At 41.3% G+C, this 19,340-nt stretch overlaps 2 long non-coding RNA genes across 4 annotated transcripts in view; both read left to right on the plus strand.

Moving 5' to 3' along the window:
* The window catches only part of LOC125432102, a 296,614-nt gene that overhangs the window by 144,390 nt on the left and 132,884 nt on the right, over positions 1 to 19,340 (plus strand). The gene's annotated exons all lie outside the window — the stretch shown is intronic.
* On the plus strand, positions 375 to 10,311 carry LOC125432103. The gene is made up of 2 exons (XR_007244401.1): positions 375 to 477; positions 5,401 to 10,311. It is a non-coding gene; the product is annotated as an uncharacterized LOC125432103 (long non-coding RNA).

The raw sequence follows: 19,340 nt of genomic DNA on the forward strand, positions 1-19,340 counted from the left end.
TAAGCTTGTCATGTGTATACTGCTTTCAAACCTGGAATGTTACATAGGGACTGTTTCATAATTTGAGAGAAACCTGATTGAAGTCATGCATATTTTATGCACCAGCTACTTGAATTACATTTTGTTCTTAAATGGAGATCTATTTTAGGGGAGAGAAGGTGAATACAAGTTAGAAATCCAAGCTCAAAGTATATTTTTTAGAATCTTCAGTTGCTCTCCTTTTGTTCTGCAATTGATCATTGGCACCCCCCTTTAACCCTTATTAAAGGGTAAGCAGGAAATTCATGTTTTTGTTCATCAGCCCATCCCTCTGAAAAGCGTTCAATATATTCAAACAGTTTGCAAGGAGTAAAGCCAGAAGAAATAAGAGGCCCCTTTAGTCAGTGGCAAGGTTAGGAAGAAGCATGTCTGATCCGTGAAGCAAAGAACAGCTCTTTTCCTGTACAATATTTGCACTGGGCGACCAAGATCATTGGGGTATGGTTCTGTTCTTTGCTTTATATATGACCTTGTCTTATCTTTGTGGACACACAGTTCATGTAGTGTCAGTAAGAAGTGAGATCGTCTTCCTTACAGTATTATCAACTGTTCAAAAAAAAAAATCACTTAGTGTAGAGAAGTCCATTTGTGTTGCCATTTGTTGGAAAATGTCTGAAATAGTAATGTCTGAGGACTGTGAAATGTTTGAGATTTTAAGTTTTCTGTGGTTACTGGAATACTTTATTTTGCATTTGTTACTTTCATATTTACAAAACAGAAAGTTTCTCACTGGCAATCAGTTGTTCAGATGGGACTGGGAGCTTGTATTAGGAGAGGTTAGGTGGCATAATTCTCATGAATGTGTCAGAGAGATAGCTAAAAAAAGGAGAAAAGAGAAAGAAATTTTGTTTTTCTGAGCTGTAGAATTCTCTGCATGACTTCTCCACTGATGGGATCATGTGCTTTTCAGGCCGAGATTTTATTAACAATTCAAATGGAAATTGAGGGCACAGGAGGCGCAGATTCTCACATAAACTTGATCTGTCCATGAATGCTGTTCTCTGTTTGCACTGACCCTGCCTGGCTTAAGACACTGCCTGTGAGGCCTGAGAGCCAGACACAAAGAAAGAAATGAAAAGCAAGCACATTCCAGTAGTCTGCACAAAGGCAATGGAGCAGTTTTGAGCAGTCTCCCCAGAGAGAGATCTTATCTCCTTGTGGCTAAAAGCCTTTAGAATGTTTATTTGTTCTTCAGGCATTCAAAGTTTATAATTTGATATGGAAATTTCAAAGTTGTTGCTTTGGTAGGCTTTGGCTGATCTCTTAAAATATTTTCTGAGCCAAATCTGTTTATTAATATTATCTTCTGGCACTGATTGTTTTTTAAAAAGCAACACTTTGGGAGCATATTAATATAATTACAGTGTATTTTCTTTCAAACAAAATCTTTTTTGATTTGCATAGTGAGGCAAATGGCTTTCTCCAGAAAATTATGACGAGTAATGTGTAACCAGTCTTGTGGAAAGCTGCTCTATCTTTACATTGTGCCCCTGTGGTTTGGGACTGAGGATGCCTGCATTTGTTTGGAGGATTGCCCCTGAGTAGCTGAACCAATTAAAGTGTTGAGTCAGCTTGGATGACCTTGTGCTACTAAGCCAGAAATCATATGAAGTTGTGGCAGAAAGAGTGCATAAGGCAACCCTGTTGTAGAGACAGCTGCAGTGCCATTGTTTCCCATCACTGACAGTTGATAATCCTGCATTTAATCAGCGTGAAGAAAACTCTGAGGTCAGAACAGGAATGGAAGGAAGAAGCTTTTTTTTTTCTTCTTAAGAAAGTTTGCAGTTAGAAAGTTTGCAGTTAGAATAGGTAAGTTGGATTCACCATCCTGTAGTGGAGCAAATCATACCTGCTTCTTTTGACAAATTTCCTTTGTTAAAAACAATTTTAAGAAACTTCACAATATGGCTTTTGTTCCTTTAACAATAGTCTGCATTTTCCCCACTACTATTTCTTCTATTTAACATTTTGTATCTTTTGAAAACTACTTAATCAAATGCTGTTATTTATTATTCCATGTCCTAATCATAACAGTAGAATTTTCCTTTCAAAGTAGAATATATGACTTTTCTCTTACATAAGAAATGTATTTATATTATTTCCTATCCTTTACAGTGGGGACTGGGATAGGTAACAACAAATCAATTACATTTAAAGACAGAAACAGTTAAAATAGATTAAAATCCATAAAACACAAATAAGATGGCACCTTAAGTTCCCAGCAGAACTGGAAATAACAAACCCTCCACAAAGTGAGGTGGGAGACTGAGGGGAGCATATAGAAGGGGGAGCTGTGCCCAGTGACTGGTGAATTTAATTGAGCGGCCAAAAGTCCTCAACCCTGTGCTTGGTGGAAAATTTCCATCTTTCAGGCCCTGTGGAACTGGACCATATGCTGCATGGCTCTGGTTTCCTCAGACAAAGAGTTCCACCAGGCAGGGGCCATAGAAAAAATACCCTGACCATTGCAATGACAAGCAGGCTGGTCTCAGGCCAAGGACTTCCAATATATTTGGGGAACTAGTGCAATGCATCTTTGGGTTACACAGCAGGATAGGTGGTCCCGCAAGTACAAGGGTTCTAGAACTTGTTCAGGCTGCAAAAGGCCTGTTCATAGCAAAAACAGCCTGATGGGAACTATACTTCCCAGGAGACCTTGTGAGCTTCAAAGTCTGCTGGGAACTGTAGTTCCTCAGGCCATTTTTACTGCGAACAGGCCTTTTGCAGCCTGAACAAGTTCAAAAAAAAAAGAAAGGAACTAAGGTAAGTGTGGGAAGGGGGGTGGGGGGCACCGTGGGGTGTGCCATGGGGGTGCACTGCGGGGAGGCGGGGGAAAGGGGAGGGGCCTGGGGTGATTTTCTGAACCCCCAGGTGTGTACCTGGTGCATGGCGCCCCCCCGTCCCCTTGTAGCTCTGCCACTGGTCTGACTCAATATAAGATCTGATTCAAGGACCCAGAACACATAAAGCTGTCATTTACTGAGTATTCATGGGCCCTCTTCTAAGGATATTTCCCAGCAACTTTGCTTACTGAATAGACTGCGTGTTTTCTCTATAAAGAAACATTCCATTTTCACATGATGCAAAGAAATCAAGTGATTAAACATCATATTCATATCTGTTTTATCAGTTTTTATACAAAAAGATAGTAATAGCTACAACCAATTCAAAATATAGACATAGTGACAACTGTTTAAAACAAGCAAGTCTGCTTCCATTTTAGAGACTTTCAGTTCTGTCATAAGATTTAAGGCTCTTACAGGTGTTCTGAATTTTTAAAAAGCAGATATGGTACTATATCCACTCACTAACTTATTTAAGACATATTTCAGACAACCTTAATGTGCCAGTTTCATTACCTTAAGGTGGTGCTTCTTCATTGTTTTCACACAGCTTTGTTTACAATCCTTTGCTATTTCAGCTTTTTTAATTTTTTTTCACTCTTTCTCAAACCTGTCTTCCACTGATCTTTGTTCCAGAAAAGCTTAACATTACTTCTCTGTAATGATCATGCCATCTGACCTTGTTCCACTCACATCACCATTTTGTTTTGATCTGCTGTGGGTAGTGAAGGTTTTTTTTTGAATTGCATGCTAGCAATATACTGGACCAGCGTTAATACCATATGTGCACTCAAAAATCAGCAAGGCCAATCAGAACATCAAAAACATATATCCAACCACGTGCTTGCATTACATGAGATATCCTAGACAGAAATTCATGATTCATAATTATGTAGGTGATACTTTTTTGTAAAAAGGTGCAGGTATTCACAATACTCACCACCTTGGAGATCCTAATCAGGTTTAAAGACAGCACAGAGGCATTTTAAATAAATAAGAAAATCTACTTTAAAAGTGGACTTTTTTTGTTAAAGGCACAGTCCCCACCCAAGAAAAACAATGAATCCCTAGTGGAAGGGATGTAGAAGAATTGCCAGCCCAACAAACGCCATGTAGGCAGAAGAGCTAAGGGAACAGTGAGGGAGTCAGCACATCTATGAGCCCCTCACAGGTAAACCAGCCAAGGTATCCCCTGGAACTGTAAAAACACCACAATGAGGCAGCGCTGTGATCCCCCCCCCCCGGGCAGAAATGCTGTTTCCCTGCCTCACTCAATGAGACTTTTTGGTGCCTCCATTTCTTCACACACTATCCCTGAAGAGCTCCGCGAGGACCAGGAAGCACACTCATGCTGGATAAATCACTGCAGTGGACCTTTTTCAGTCAGATTTTAGCTTGGGCTATGGGACAGAAACTGACTTTCTGCCTTTACCTGACAACTTCCACATGAGGCTTTGGGTGGCAAAAGGTATCATGTACATTTACCTGGTTTGAATCATTGCTCATAGACCAGAATCAGAGGGTTGCCATTGGAGACGACTTGCCATCAGTGTGGGACCTATCCTTTGGGATTCCGTAAGGCACAATTCTATGTTCCATGCTTTTCAATATCTATATAAATCCCTCACGGCAAATCATTTGTGACTGGCTGTCATCAATGTGCACTTGATAGCATCTCTGTATATCTAAAATTTTTGATGATGCAGTACAGGTTCTGAATTGCTGCCTGGTTGCTTTGGTTAAATGGGTGAAAGCGAACAAATTGAAACTAAACCCTAGAAAGACCAAGGTAGTTCTTGGGAAGGTGGAGATCTTGAAGGACAATGCGCTCCCTTTATTTACTGGGTACATCTTACTTTTGCTGACTTAGTAAAGAGCCTATTAGATCCACCATTACTGCTGGAGAAGCAAGGTAATGCAGCTACAAAAATGCTTTTTCCCACTCTAGCCTTGATGCAGTGTATCTGGCAACCTAGATGCATGCCACGGTAATTTTGAAACTAGACTGCTGTAGTGCCCTTTATGTTAGTCTCCCTCCAAGGTCAACTCAAAAGCTCTAGCTGATGCAGAACACTGTGCTTGGCTATTGGGAAATAAAGTATGCATATTTCTCCCATTACAGTACAATTCCAAGCAGGGTTACCTTTTAAGTTAATTGAGGTCAATGGGCACTGATTAAAGATTGTGCTGTCAGTGACTACCTGGTCCAGTGACTTTCAGTATGTTGCTATATTAGTCATGGCCTTCAGCTTAAACCAATAATGAGGGATTGGTTGAATCCATTACACACTGAGAACAATGGTATTGCTTGTAGATAATGCAACTGTTTTTCTGTGATCATTAATGGAAGTAGTGCTTCATTTTTAAAATTAGAATTTTCAGAGACTCAGATCTATATAGCAGTCAGTACCAGACTCTGTAATTGAAATTCATTTTCGTGGGTGTTCTGTGCAGTCCCACTGTCATTGTTAACGTTTGTCCTCCTTGTTCATTGATTCTGCTGGTCATTCTGTGTCAGCTCTGCGGGATCGTCGGGCTCACGGATACCAAGGAAGAAACGTCGGGACCAACACTCATCAGAGAGATCGCAAGACCATTCATGTTTGTCTTTCCCGAAGCACTGTCATGCTGCCTTCTTCAGTTTATCGCATCGCCAGCATCGTCTCTGTCTCCTCAATCATCCTATCCCAGCAGCCATAGATTTCCTGAACAAGGACCATCGGCACTGACACGTTCCATGTCATCAATGCAAAGGAGCTGTCGAGACTCAACCTCGACCAGGTCATACCATCAGGACCAACCTCAGTGCCAACAATGATCAGAACCAAGATACTTTGCATCTGACTCCAGGAACGCTTTCAGTGATTACTCTTCTACGTCGGATAATTTGCCAGAGGACATTGTGAAGGACGATGCACCAGGGTCTCAGGCTGAGGACCTACAACTTTTCTCCAAGCCTTTAATCCAGATGGCTAAGGCTTTCAAATTCAGTTATAGACCCAGAACTCAGGAACCAGATGCTTCAGTCATGGACATGGTGCATAAAACTGGCAATGCTACTATTGAGGTCAGTGGGAACTGATTCAGTCCTTACCAAGAACTTCCAGGACATGACTAATTGGTGTCACACTGCAATTGGACATTCCTCCCACAAAAAACTGGAAAGTCTCTACAGGGTCCAGAGGGAGGGTGCTGAATTTCCATTTGGTGATCCAGAACCGAACTCAATGATTGTCAAAATTGTTACAATTTGTAATAAGGGTGCTTCTCATTCATCCCTCCAAGATAAGGAGGGAAGGAAACTTGACCTTGTTGGCCAAAAGTTCTTCTCAGAATCACTAAAGGTGCTCATTTTAAACCTCATTGCCATCGTGCCTCAGTACTAAGTTTACCTATGAGACCATATGGTTTCATTCCTGGAAAACCTTCTGGAGGAGCTGAAATCCCTCATCAGGGCTACCAGCGGGAAGGGGTCCAAAATAGCCACTAAAGAAATCAGTAGTCCTCCACCATTACTACTGGAGAAAGTGAACTCCTTTTTGAAGAAGGGGGCCATTTGGGAGGCTAGGGAGCAATCCCATTGGTCTGGCCTTTTTCCCTGTTACTTTCTTCTATACAAAAAAGAGGGAGATAAGTGGTTTATACTGGAACTGAGAGTTTTAAACAAACAGCCGAGAGTATGCATGTTCCAGATGCTCTTGTAACAGATATCCTCCTGTTGCTTACCCCACAAGTATAGCTCTTAGTTATTGATCTTGAGGATGCCTACTTTCATGAACAGTGTTGTGGGTGCCTTAGATTCCACTATGGGGACCACCTCTGTGAGTTTATTGTCCTCCCATTTGGTCTGGCCGTCACCCCAAGGACCTTCACTAAGTGAATGGCTGTGATGGTGACATTCCTGGCAGAGAGAGGGTGCACTATTTTTCCCTCTGATGACTGGCCTTTGACAGCACACTGAAGAATTGCTTGCCCAACAAGTTGGTCTGACCACCTCCACTTTAGAAGGTTTGGCTTTCCTAATTAATTATGAGACATCTTCTCTGAGGCCTTCCCAGAGTATGAAATTCATATGGGCCCACTTAGATTTTAAGATGGCTAGGGCATACCTCCCTCTCTCCAGAGCACTAGCCATCAAGAAGATTGTGCAGAGATTTACAGCCAATAGATTTCAGACTATTCAGCCATCCAAAAGATGTTAGGGCTAATAATCTCCACAACAGCAGTTGTTCTGCAAACTGGGCTCTTTATGAGACAGCTACAAAACTGGTTCATTCAGAACCATGATCCAACAGGAAATAGCCCTGCCAAAAAGTTATCAATCTCCAGGTCAGTCATCAGGTTCCCTCAGATAACCAATTACAGGGAGTGACCTTTGGCCCAGACAGTTTTGACGCATTTGTTGTTACTGATTCATCTTTGTGGGAATGTGACATGATCATATGCAAAGGGACGTGATCAGATGCAAAGAGGGCATGCCATATAAACTATTGGACCTAAGAGAAATATGGTTTTCCCTTATATCTTTTGCAGAGAGGCTGTATGAGATAAATATTTTCATTGGATGACATGGCAAGGTACTACCGTATGTTACCAAGCAAGGGGGATCCTTCTCAACACACCCCTGCAAAGAGGCATCTCAGATCTGGGCTTGGGCAATCCAGCACAATTTTTCCTGTTACCCATTCATATTAATGGGGATAGCAATGGGGCCTACTGCTTGAGGGCAAGAGTGGGAAGGGGCTCTCTGGGGGATGCATTCCAGTTTCATCTTTCCCCCCTTAGCCCTGCTAAACAAGGCAGTGGCCAAGATTAGTGGCTCCATGCTAAAACTGACAACCTTGGTTCCCAGTCCTCAAGACACTTGCCAAGGGCTAGTCTTATACCTTCCCACCAGCTCCCAACCTTTTGTCAATGAGTCATGTGTGCAATCATAAAATGTGGCCACTCTCAGGCTAACAGACTGGCTGATAACTCCCTAGAAGTGTGGTCACTGTGTATTAGAGATGTCCTCCTGGTCTAAAGAAAGCCATACGCCAGATGTTGCTATGTTTATAAATAGAACAATTTCTGACATGGACATGTAAGGTTGATATAGTCCCCTGACATCTATTTTTGATTATTTGTTTAAGTGGCATTGGACTGTTGGTCTCATTCATTAAAGTTTACTCATTGGCCATTTTTGCCTTCCATGTTGGGTTTGGCTTGGGTACTCCTCTGCTAACAGGTTTATGAGGGCACGTAATGGCCCATACCCGGCTGTGACAAGACCGGTTCCCCAACAAAGCTTAATGCTGATGCTATCCAGACTCATGTGGAAATCCTTTGAACCACTGGTACACTGTGACCTTACTTTCCTATTCTACAAGGCGCCCTTTCTGGTAGCCATCACCTCTGCTAGGAGGGTCAGCAAAATATGAGTCCTCTGTTGGGATAACCCACCCTCCCCCAAGACCATAGCTAAGGCTGACAAGTAGGCTGGCATAAACTATCCGTTGGCGCTTTGTGCACACTCCACATGGGCACAGGCTGCTTCCACTGCTTGGGTGTCCAGGGTGGCCATTGAGTATATCTGCCATGCTGCTACGGTCAGTGAACTAAGGGTCATCTCCATCAACCATCATTGGGCACTACATGATGGATATTGACTCTGGAAAGAAAGCAGGGATTGGGAGAGTGGTCCTGCAGGTGATATTCAAATGGCAGCCACACACCAACCTCTACAAGTGAGGAAGCTCACTATTCTCCCAATATGGGACTGCACAGAAGACCCACGAAGTTGAAGAACAACATTGAACTTACCTGTAATAGTGGTTCATTGAATGGGCTTCTGTGCAGGGACGCATGTCCTCCCTTCTACCCCACCATGGGCTACTGTTCAAATCTGACTATTACTGATTGTTATAGCCATGGTGGCAGTAGGAGAACTCAGATGGGAAAGTTTCCACCTAAATGAAGGGAGGAGAAGTGAGCACTTCTTAAAGCAGCAGACCAGAAATTCAAGCTTTCCATTTTACAAGGTAGGCCTGTGCGTGCAAATTCCAAATGTGTGCCTGCACAGACTCCCACTCGATGAACTACTGTAAGTGCAATGTAATTCATATTCATTGCGGTAAAGGGTACCTTGGTACTACCAACCATGAAAATACCACACTCAAGCCAGTGAGTTCCAAAACAACCAGTAATCCTTTCTTTAGTATTTGGGTTCAGTTGCTTGAAATGGTTTGAGGGTGCTATGTTGTGCTGTCTCTATTTCTAAGGCATCCTAATTTACATGTCATTCTTCATCTGCCTTTCCATAACTTTCATGACTATATAAGTTCTTGGGCAACTGCTCTAATATTTCACAAGTGGGTTTGGCGTCAGAAGACTACTTCAGTGTCTGATCTGTACAGAGAGAGTTAAAAAAACAGTTTTTTATGTTTCCTGGTAAGCTTTATCATCCTTCTTGACAGCCCATCCCTCATGTATGACTGACTGGTCTGATCTCAGAGGTTCTGTGCTGTTTTTGAATAACTTGATTCTTCTCAAAGCATCTCAAAAGAAACACAACCACATGAGGAAGAGACATGTGACATCCTGAGGCTTTTAAAACTATGATTGTTTTGATTAGCTAAAACCATTTTTCTGTTAGTTTAAAATCAACCTTAGCGCATATCAAGGTAGCTCTGAAAGTTACTTCAGATGTGTACTTACTATTTTTTCTATGATTTTTGATAACAGATATACAAAACCATTGTTGCAGCTTTTACAAATACACAGGTAAAGCTTCCCTAGGGGGAAAAATAACCCAAGGAGTCTTACTGAAATATAAGAAAAATTGTTAACCCACCAAATATGAATGGAGGCTGAGAAGAGTTTTGGTTCAGCCAAGTAACTAATATATTATTCAGATGTATTGTCAAACCATTATTTGGTTCAACGTGGAGAAATTGATGATGGCGTTTCCCTTTTTCTTTATTTGAACACAGCAGTTAAAATACTGGCTTCCAAATTAATGCAAAACATACAAACTTATTTGCCTTATTGCATGCATTTATGCATGTGTGTGTGTCTTTATAATTGATGGGGATTCTATGATGTTTACAAGTATTTTTCACTTGTTTTAAACCACAAAATATACACAGCAGTGAAATTCATAAATGCAGTTTTCCTGCATTACACAGCCCACAGCCTTCTTTATTGCACTTGATGACTTGACAAAGGTAGAGCTTTTCAGCAAAAGTCTGGGTTTGCAACTGTGTCAGATTTTGTATTTTGCACTGTGATGAAGTTATCAACAATTGATTGGTGTACTTAGAATCTTGTATACAAGTTGGTCTGGGTTTATTGCAAAACTTGTAGAATGGAACTACAGGTCAACCCAATTGCTTGTCACACAGTCAGACAGTGCTGGAAAAAAACTGAAAAGAGGAGGCAGAAAAAGGAGGAGTTAAACTGAAAGCCACAGAACACATAATTTATGATTTCTCTTTTGTCAGAATGGGCTGGTTAATGTTATTTGCATTGACTTTGTGGCCTTTTTGAATATAAAATGTGTTATTGTTTTCTGGCCAATGTTATTCATAAACTAACAGATTGTATACTTGGCAATAGCATTCAAATGCCATGCTTAATGTTTCTAGTTACTATAATGACTGGTAGTAAGAGAGAAAGGAAAGAATTAGTGACTGGAAATGCAAAGATGTCTTGTGTTTCATTTTATCGATCTAATTTTGATGTCATTCAATTAAGACAAAAAGTGATGGATAGGCTGCATAGATTTGTCACTTTCCTCACCAACCACTCCAGATAAAGCAATTTCAAAGTGATGAAGATAGGAGGGAATGGACAAATCAAAGATACTATGTGCTCTGAATTACAGATTAAAGGTTTTTTTAAACAATTGTGAAAAGCAATATCTGCTGAGTTTGCATTTGGCTTTGTCTTGCCAGGACTCATCAAAGACCAACATACAACACTCAGTGCCATTTTAATTAAAAGGGCTACCTATCTATATAGAAAATAATTGGTAGCTATTCAAGATATATATATATATATTATATAATAGATATATAATTGTTTGCTTGATCCATATCCATAGTGATAGATTACTTAATATCTGATCGTATCATATTTACTCAAAAGAAAGAAGAATCAATTTACTGATATATTGTCAAAGGCTTTCACGGCCGGATTCAACTGGTTCTGGTGGGTTTTCCGGGCTGTGTGGCTGTGGTCTGGTGGATCTTGTTCCTAATGTTTTGACTGCATCTGTGGCTGGCATTGGTAGCTATTCAAGATATATATATATATTATATATAATAGATATATAATTGTTTGCTTGATCCATATCCATAGTGATAGATTACTTAACATCTGATCGTATCATATTTACTCAAAAGAAAGAAGAATCAATTTACTGATATATTGTCGAAGGCTTTCACGGCCGGATTCAACTGGTTCTGGTGGGTTTTCCGGGCTGTGTGGCCGTGGTCTGGTGGATCTTGTTCCTAATGTTTTGACTGCATCTGTGGCTGGCATCTTTATTTTATTTTATTTTATTTTATTTTATTTTATTTTATTTATTTATTATTTGATTTAATATACCGCCCTATCCCCGAAGGGCTCAGGCAGTGAACAATATAATATCATGTATATAAACATATATATAAGTTAAAACAATTACATTCTAAAACAATATCCCACAAAACCCATATGCAACCCTCCCAGAAGAGAATAATGGGTCCCGATGATGTTAGGGACCTATACAGCAGGGCGGGAGGGCAGGGCACTTTAGAGGTGTATCACGAGGGGGGGGAGGGCAGGGCACTTTAGAGGTCTATCACAGAGGGAAGTCTGTTACACACTGTGTTCAGAGAAAAGGAAATGTTTGGGGTATATATTGTCCATGTCCCAGGGTGGGGAACCAATCAGTAAGTGTTTGGGTGGTACTTGTTATGCTTGATAGTATTGTATTGCAGGTGGGGCTTATCAGTCCAGGGAGTGATTCACATTTTCATGTCAGGCAGCAGCAGCAGTATTAGTGAATGCAAATCCTGTGTTTGGGTGGAGTCCATTGTTCATGAACTTAGCATGCCCTTGGGATTTGCTTTTGGTGTTTTTAAGTACTGATAGCCAAGCTTTGCTGGTAGCCAAGCTTTGCTGAAGATGCCAGCCACAGATGCAGGCGAAACATTAGGAACAAGATCCACCAGACCACGGCCACACAGCCTGGAAAACCCATCAGAACCAATCTAGTGATAATTTTCTCTCTGGAAACAAAGATTTATTTTTTAATATATGTAAAATCTGTTCTCCAGAATCTTGAAGGTTAATTGTGCAGGTGTCAGCAGACTTACATCCTTCTAAACCAGGGGTCGGCAACCTTTACCACCCAAAGAGCCATTTGAACCCGTTTTCCATGGCTCTGAGGATCTACTGAGCCAAAGAGGCGGCTCCATGCCCCTCCACTCACCTTTCCTTCTAGCGCTGGGAGGCGGAGGCGCTGGGCAGGGAAACCCCCTCTGCCCAACGGAGCAGGCAATCGCTTGCTCTGTGGGGCAGAGGGGGGATGGCGTCTGTGGCCTGCCTGGTGCTGGGCAGGGAAACCCCCTCTGACCGACAGAGCAGGCAGCCGCCTACTCTGTGGGGCAAAGTGGGGGATGGCGGCTGCAGGGATGGCAGAGGGGGGATGGTGGCTGCTCTGGAGGGACACACCCACACTACCCTCCGACCTCCAGAGGTCGGAGGGCAGCATGGGCGAGTCCCTCCAATCCTCCAGAGCAGTGCTAGAAGGAGAGGTGAGTGGAGGGGACGCGAAAAGCGGCATCCCCACTCATGGAGCTGCCTCCGGATTGGCCCTTCTACTCACCTTTCCTTCTAGTGCTGCTCTGGAGGGCTGGAGGGACATGCCCACACTACCCTCCACTCCAGGCCACTCCAGGCCACTCCATGCCCACACTACCCTCCACTCCAGGCCACACGGATCCGCAGTATAAGGCTGAAAGAGATGCATGTGGCTCTGGAGCCGCGGGTTGCAGACCCCTGATCTAAACTAAGATTGCCAACCTTAGGTTGGGAAATTTTTGGAAATGTGGGAGTGGAACGTGGGGAAGTGGGTTTTGAGGATCGTGGGGGTTTCTGGGGAATATAATGCTGTAGAGTCAGCAACTAACATAATACCCAGTTACAAAGCTGGTTTCCAACTCTCATTAAAAAAAACACTGGTCAGAATCACTAGGCTATGAAAACCAAAATCTATGAAAACCAAAATGTATAAATGTGAAGTAACCAAGAACACCGTAACTGTCCACTTTAGCATCTCTCAAACATTGAGCAAGAGCTGAAACATGCCTTGTAAACAACACATTTTCCTGGAGTAAAAGGTCCAACATCAGAATTAACGGCTAGAAAGGGCAGGAAAAGAGCTATGCCAACTTTATATCATCCTCTTACATGACAACCCTCATCTCACAACTGTAGACATCAAATTAATACTTATGTAGGACTCAATGATATCTTGAATCACACTCCCACTGCCCACTTATCACAGAATTCTGCCAGCACAGTCAGTGATTCAAGGATTATCTCCATTTGTCATCTCTGCTGTTGGCAGAGAAAAGATCAGCTGCAACTAACAGGTGACACAGTGAGTGAACTGCCAAGTTAAAACAAACAATGTGTATTGATTGATTATTTGACTTTTGAGCTAGTACAATTGCACAGACGACCACAAAAATGTCTCATATGACAAACTCCCATTTGTTTCTATGGACCTGCATTGAATCAGTTTTTGTGGCTCTGAATTGTGATAAGGTACCCAAGTGAACCTCATCAAATTGCTTATACATTGTATATGTATATGTATACACTTGTATCTATTGATGCCACACTTTTACCAGCATTCTCTCCCTGTCCCACTAAAATTTCTTTCTCCATTCAATCCCTTATCTCCATTCACCTATTGGATATCACCTGGACATTTTGTCATTGTCTCAAACAGAACACTTCATCTAACCTTTTCTTGTAAGCTTTTCTTATTTTTTATAATGTTATTTTGTACAAAGATAAAGCATCATCTTTGATTCTTTCAATTGTTTTCCATGTTCAACTAGTCACTAAATCAGCTGGTTTCTCCCTGTACATCATGGTAACATTTTATAACACTGGTGGAAACTCTGGTAATTTATTCCTTTACTACTTCAACTCCTTTCTTACTGCTCTTCCATTGCCAGTTTTTGTAGCACCTCTCCTCTGGAATTCTGCCCATAGCATTTACTTTTCTTGTTCAAACCATATGGTGATCTTTTCTCCTTACTTTCGACTCTTCAATGTTCCTGTTCTTCTCCCATTTTGATGTTCATCTTGGGCTGTGATTTTATTCTTGGAGGTCCAATTTGCTCAGCTGTCCAACATTTCCTAGTCCATCAAATGAATTTATCCTTTCCACTATTGGTGTTTCCTATGCCTAGAACGGCCTTCCACATAGAATTAACAACTCCAGGTTGAAAAATTCTGGACATTTGGGGATGGAGCATGCAGATGGTGGGGTGTGGAGAGGAGATGAATCTCAGCAGGGAATAGAGAGTCCATCTTCTAAAGCAGCCAAGGAAACTGATTAGTTGTAATTCCAGGAGATCGGCAGGCCCCATCTGGAGGTTGTTAGCCCTACTTCCAGAGGTTATACAAGATGCCATGATTCTCAAGGTCAAACATAGTAGTTCCATGAAGAGTGCTGATTTAGAGAAGCAGAAAGGAGAGTAACACTTCTGCTTTTCCCTTTTGAAGTTGAAACATAAAACAGAGGGGCACATAAAGGTAAATTGGCTATTGGGTAGGAAGGAGGTGAGGTTGACAACTCTAGGTTAGGAAATACTTGGAGATTTGAGGAGTGGAGCCTGGGAAAGTGGAATTAGAGGTAGAGTGGGGCCTGAGAAGGATATAATACCATAGACTCCACTATCCAAAGGAGCATTTTCCTTTAGGGAAAATAGGATCATCAACCTCCAGGTAAGGGCTGGAGATCACCTGGAATTGCAACTTTCCCATATGACAGTTGCCCTAGAGAAAATGGCTGCTCCCAAGGCTCCACCTCCCAAATATCCAGGACTTTCCCAACCTGCAACTGGGAACCCTGTAGGAGGGAGATCCATTGTGCTTCCAAAAGAGCCCTGCTGCCTCTAGTGCTGTGATGGGAGGAAGCAGATGGGCATCTGGGAGCATCACTCCATCGCTGCTGCTATGGAGGAAGTTGAGGAAGCTGGTGGGAGGCAGGAAAGATTATGGTGGACAGAAAGAGCATGTGAAGGGGTGGAGGGAGAAAGAGAGATAATGTGAATATCATGGAGAGAGAGAGTGTGTGTAAGAAAAAGCATTACAGGAGGGATAAAGAGTGAGTAACTGAGAAGTAGGAGAAGCGGGGAGGAAGCAAGGGTAGGAGGTCCTCACTTGTCTATATACTAAGAAGGAAGTTGGGCAAATCTGAGGATACTTAAATAAGGAGTTGTGAATGGGTAAGACAGATATTTCAACAAACCAGGGGGGGATCTCTGAGAACTAAGGGGTAGGAGGCAGGATCCTTTCCAGGGCTTTTTTGGTCTTTCAGGGGAGAAAGCATTGGGGCCAAGCCTGATGAGGGTTGCCAACTACAGATTGGGAAACTCCTGGAGATTTTGGGCGGAGTCTAGAGAGGACAAATCAGATTACATTGTCTGGACACTTCAAATGGGGGTATTTTTTCTTTGGGGAGGGAGTTTATAGGGAAAATTACTGTTCTAAATTTAAATTGCAGAGGAATTCATGTGGGAAATAAAAGGAAACTACTTTATAGTGGAGAATGGGTGATATTTCAATGTTTTGAGGACAGTCTCAGGGAAATGAGTTTGTAGGAACTAAACACACAATTTTTTTTGTCTTATAGTCCAGTTTAGAGAGCTGAGCAAGTCCCTTATCTATCAGGCTTGGCTATTAATCTTTTGTAGCAGCACATATTTGGGCAGATGAGTAACACTGCATTTTGGGATTCAAACCCCATCTCTGCTGTTTCCCAAATTTGTGAACCTTGGCCATAATTGCCTTGCACTCACTTTCTAGCCTTGTCTCCAGATAATTTGTTAGAGAAATGCTTTACAATTCAACATACAGGCTTGTTGTGAGGATAAATTGGAGGAGAGGAGAATGATGTAAGCTGAGACAGGACCTTAGCCCGAATGGAAGAAAATCTCAAATTCTCCTGAGATTTTTCAGACCTTTTAACTTATAACTTCCATTTGAAACATTTTGAAAAACCTGTTAATAGGAATACTTTTGTGGACCCCACCCCTCCAAAAAATACACCGCTGACTAAGGCTACTTCTCTCTACATGGTGGCTGGCAATCTCCCATGATTACAACTGATCTCCAGTTTACAAAGACATTCTTCTCTGGGGGAAAAAAACAGCTGCTTTGGAGGATTTACTTTATGGCTTTGTACCCCACTGAGACCCCTCACATCCTTTCTCCACCCCACCCACCCCAGTCTCCACCCCCACAATCTCCAGGAATTTTTCACCCAGAGCAGGTGAGCCTACACTAGCTACTGTCCCTTTGGCCAAGTATCGGTACACCAAAGTTTTCCCACCCATCCTGTCCAGTTTTGCTCTGCCACAATCAATGGAATTGCCTTAATCAATGGAATTGATTATTCTGCCATAATAAATGGAATTGATTATTCAATATCCATCACCATTTTTCTTCTTAAATGATCTTGAAACAATGCTTCTAAGTTCTTATGTCTGTGATCATGGCAGGGTCCTAGAAATTGGTAAGGGGTAGCTTAAAGAATGCATTATTTATTTAACAAAGGCATTCGTTAAATGTAATTAAAATCTTTTGAAATTTAAAATAATTTACAGCATTCTAGTTTTGACCTCAACGGTTTAAAAAGACTAACAATACAAATAGACACTTGGTTTTTTTTAGAGATGTGCAGAAGTTTCTGCTGGTTAGGAAACCACTGGATTGGACCCAGCCAGTTCATATCCTGGTGAAAATCCATGTAATAAGGAAGGACTTATTACATAATAAAGAAAGGGATTGGTTGAGATTGAACAAAAAAAAAAGGTGGCTGGATTCAACCCTCTGATTATAATTTATTTTTTTGAAACACCTCACTCACCCACCCTAATCCGGAATATGGTAGCTTCACTTTTCAAGAGATTTGGTTACAGCCATTTTCTAGCGTTAACAGGAAAAAAGCTTTCAGGCCCATTTTAGTGCCATTGCCATCAGGCAAAAGGAAAACAGACTCAGGAGCACTGGAAAAAATATCTCTGTTGCTTCAGGCTAGAGAAGCAGTGGCAAGTAAACACAGCTGGACAGGAGGGAAAAAGATTTGTACTTTTGCCTGTTTATGGTTTATGCAACAAAAGTCTATCATTGCTATACTTCCCACACACAATGCCACATAAGTAGTATATGTTTAAAGAAATTTAAGGTTTGTAGTAATATTTTATTCTCATTCATGCATATGTAAATTTATAGCATCATGTAAAATATATGCTTATAGTATCCTATAAAATATATACTTTTATCTTCCTGTTAGTTTTCACAACCTGCCATTGTCTTACTATTTTATCTTTACAGTATAATCCTAAAGATCTACACCTTCTAAATTCAATGACATCAATGGGCTTAGAAGGGAATCACTCTGTTTAAGATTGTGCTGTTAAACTAGTTATTAGAATTAACAGTGCAACCCAAAGGGGGAGCCAAACTGTTGAGGTGGCAGTGTGACTCCTGCACCAGCATAAATGCTCCCTTACATTTGCATAGGGGCACTTATGTTGGAGTTGGGGAGCTGCACAGTTGCACAATGCCCAGGCACCAATGCATCCATGCACCTGTGCTCCTCCGGCACAGGAGCCAGCACCAAAGGAGGTGTTCCTGGGGGGTGGAAGCACAATGATAGGTACATCCCATTGTGCTGCATAGGGAAGTGATGGTGAACCTTTTCGAGGCCGAGTGCCCAAACTGCAACCCAAAACCCACTTATTTATTGCAAAATGCCAACACGGCAATTTAACCTGAATACTGAGACCTGGCCCCCAGTACTTAAAAAACAGACTGATAACCCCACCCGCAATACAACTCAACTCAACCACATCTTTGCATAGCAAGTCCCACCCAAACAGTTAATGATTGGTTCCCCACCCTGGGACATGGACAATATACCATACTAAACTTTCCCTTCTCACTTAGACACAGTGAGAAACAGACTTTTCTCTGTGATACACCTCTGAAGATGCCAGCCACAGATGCAGGCGAAACGTTAGGAACAAAATCCACCAGACCACGGCCACACAGCCTGGAAAACCCTCCAGAACCAGTTGAATCTGGCCGTGAAAGCCTTCGACAATACATAATTATTTAGTTTGAAATATGAATTTGCCAATTCATAATGCTTGGTTCTATTCTATATAAAGCATTTTAAATTGACAAGTGGGAAAATATGTTACAGTGAAAGCCAACATAAATGTTTGGTACTCAAAAGACAAAAGGGCAACAATATTTTTGATGTCTAGTCAGAAATCTTATGCTATTATGTGTTGCAGAATATACTGTTGCAGAAAGGCAATGCCAATGCTTACAGATTATTTTAAATACTGTCTACAGTTCTCAATAGATTCTTAGTATTGCAGTTCTATTAACAAGTAATCACAATATTTTACTTAGCATTGATCAGCGGAACTCACTGCTATAGTGGGTCAATGTAATAATATAGGCTAACTGGGCAGAATTTTTTTCCTTGGAAATAGCTCCATTGAATAGACCTGTCTGGGACCAGTCCCAAAATCCAGTAGATGGTATTATATACAATAATCATGTTGGAACAATTTTGCTTAACATTTGTACTGAGTCTGAACCAGCTGCTGTCTGTTGAAGAGTCACTTATCCAATGACAGACTGTGTCTGTATACAGTAGGAGAGGCTGTGAAGAATATCCCATTGAACACACTAACCAACCCCCCGCCCCTCATTCCACCTATTGCCAATTGGCTGGATTAATCATATTGTTTTCCATTTTTTTAATCTTCATGTATTTCTCAATTATATGTAGCCTCACAAAATGTGTATATCTAAAGGAAGACAATTATATGGAATTTTCTCTAACTTTGCAAAGGATCATATTTATTTTTATTTTTTGTTATTTTTTGTCAGTATTAATATTGAAAACCTATGGGTGTCACTGAAAGGTTTTTTGGAGGGTAGATTCTCTTTGAATATGCAAGAAAATTAGATACAATGTGTATAAAACAGGTATTCTTAACCAGTTATGTAGGAGTCATTTTATAATGTGTGACATTTTAGAAATGGTAAGGTTTTTAATGTTCTGTATTATCCTTGGACTTGGCTGTTGCATTATACTTTAAATAGAATTGATTGTGTGCATGTAATGAAAATAACAGATTGATTTCTGGAAGAATAAATAGAAAACTG

The sequence above is a fragment of the Sphaerodactylus townsendi genome, linkage group LG04, assembly GCF_021028975.2.
Source record: "Sphaerodactylus townsendi isolate TG3544 linkage group LG04, MPM_Stown_v2.3, whole genome shotgun sequence".
Taxonomy (NCBI): Eukaryota; Metazoa; Chordata; class Lepidosauria; order Squamata; family Sphaerodactylidae; genus Sphaerodactylus; species Sphaerodactylus townsendi.